Genomic DNA, 2,385 nt, shown 5'->3' with positions numbered 1-2,385 from the left:
TTTCCTGGATATTTTGGGTTAGGAGCTTTTTGCATTTTCTTTGACTGTTGTGTCAGTGTTTTCTACGGTGTCTTCTGCCCCTGAGATTCTCTCTTCTATCTCTTGCATTCTGTTGGTATTGCTTGTATCTATTGCTCCTGATTTCTTTCCTAGGTTTTGTATCTCCAGGATTGTCTCTCTTTCTGATTTCTTTATTGTTTCTATTTCCATTTTTAGATTCTGGATGGTTTTGCTCATTTCCTTCACCTGTTTGATTATGTTTTCCTGTTGTTCTTTAAGGGATTTTTGTGTTTCCTCTTTAAGAGCTTCTAGCTCTTTACCTTTGTTCTCCTGTATTTCTTTGAGGGTGCTATTTATGTCTTTTTTAAGGTCCTGTATCATCATCATGATAAGTGATTTTAGATCTGAATCTTGTTTTTCCAGTGTGATTGTGTTTCCAGGACTTGCAATGGTGGGAGAATTGGATTCTGATGATGGCAAGTGATCTTGGTTTGTGTTGTTTATTTTCTTTCATTTGCCCCGGACCATCTGGTTAACTCTAGTGCTACCTGCCCTTGCTAAATCTGACTGGAGCCTGTTTTTCCTGTGATCCTGTTTGTGTCAGAACTCCTCAGAGTCAAGCTGTCTCTGTGATCCTGTGATTCTGGTTATCCTGTGATCCTGGGCTTGTTAGATCACCTGGGAGTGGGGCTTTCTCTGTGTGTTGTGGGACTGGCTGCAGAGCTTGCGCCCAAGGTTCTGTTCTGGACCCCCCAGCCCAGACAGACCGGAAGGAACCCGAGTCACTGGGCTGGTGGAGTTCCTGGGTGCCTGGTCCCACTGGTCCCAGGTACTTACAGTGTTGGGACAGATGTTGGTTCCTGCTCACCTCTGATCCTGGGCTTGTTAGATCACCTGGGAGTGGAGCTTCCTCTGGGTTTTGTGGGACTGGTTACAGAGCTTGTGCCCAAGGTCTGCTCTGGAACTAAGCCTCTTTTTATTTATTTATTTTTTTACTACAGAGATTCTGACATTTTATTTGGATACTTAATTGTCTCAAAGTAGTCATTTACATTTGCATATTCTTGATTTTTACCTAGGCTATAGACATTTGAATAATTTGCATGAAATTCAGGAATATTGTGTTGTCTTCTAATTGCTATTTCTGTAATGTTATTTATGGTTAGCAACTCATTTATTATGAAAAACTGGCACCTTCTTAGTGTAGACACTGTGCAATTAAACAGCAAAAGAAAAATCTATGAGGTAAACATTCTGGACCTTGTTTTAGAAAATAAGGTGCAGAGTTTAAGTAAAGGAAGTCATTTACACACATTCTGGTGGGGAGGGAGACAGGCCTGGCTGACTTCTTGGCCTTGGCCTTTATCTGCATAGCTAAGTTGTTTACTCAAAGATATAAAGTGAAGCATAGTGAGCACCATTCATTTATCAGCCTATCTTATCATGATATCTTTTTTTGGGGGGGGTTGTAGATTTTTTTTATTAATACCTTATTAATTTTTTTTTTTTTGGTTTTTTGAGACAGGGTTTCTCTGTATAGCCCTGGCTGTTCTGGAATTCACTCTGCAGACCAGGCTGCCTTAAACTCAGAAATATGCCTGCCTCTGCCTCCTAAGTACTGGGATTAAAGGTGTGTGCCACCACTGCCTGGCTTATTAATTCTTTTTAAATTTATTTATTTATTTATTTATTTACTTACACCCTTATTCCAAATTAGGATATTAAATTAAAATTGTACATATTTATGGGGTTTCATGTCATGCTCAATATGCATATACATTACAGAGTATTAAATCAGACTAAACCTGTAGACACATCTCTCCTTCCAAATTTATTTCTTTTTTAAAATTGATTTATGTTTTATTGCATTATGATGAGAAAAGGTATATAATTTCAGTTTATCTGAATTTGTTAACATTTAAAAACATTTTTAAGTAAATGGAATTACATCATGTTCTTTTCCTTTTGTACTCCAACTCCTCCCAGAGACTCCTCTTCAATACCTGCAATACCTCTTGTTTATTTTGTCATATTCTTTAAAATTTATAAAATATTGTAACAATAAAAATGAGTAGTATAAAACTTGTTTGATACAAAACAATTGAACAGTCTTCTTTAGATGCTTGTCTGCAGCAATACTGAAAATACGTTTTTCTTAATATAAATTTTAAATAACTCCAAACATATTAGCTGTATATTTTAAAGTATAGGTTAGGGTTAGTTCACTAGGTCACTACTAGTTTTTTAAAATGAACATAAATAGGTAAAGTCTTTTTGTTTTATTGTTTTGTTTCTAGTAGAGTTTAAAAATCTTGATTCTTACTGTGGTACAAGCCCAAAATAAGAACAATTTCTAGACATTGGGTTTCATTGTAATAAGGCTGT

This window comes from Mastomys coucha, unplaced genomic scaffold (genome assembly GCF_008632895.1).
Source record: "Mastomys coucha isolate ucsf_1 unplaced genomic scaffold, UCSF_Mcou_1 pScaffold21, whole genome shotgun sequence".
In the NCBI taxonomy this organism is placed as follows: domain Eukaryota; kingdom Metazoa; phylum Chordata; class Mammalia; order Rodentia; family Muridae; genus Mastomys; species Mastomys coucha.
This window is presented reverse-complemented; position numbering follows the sequence as displayed.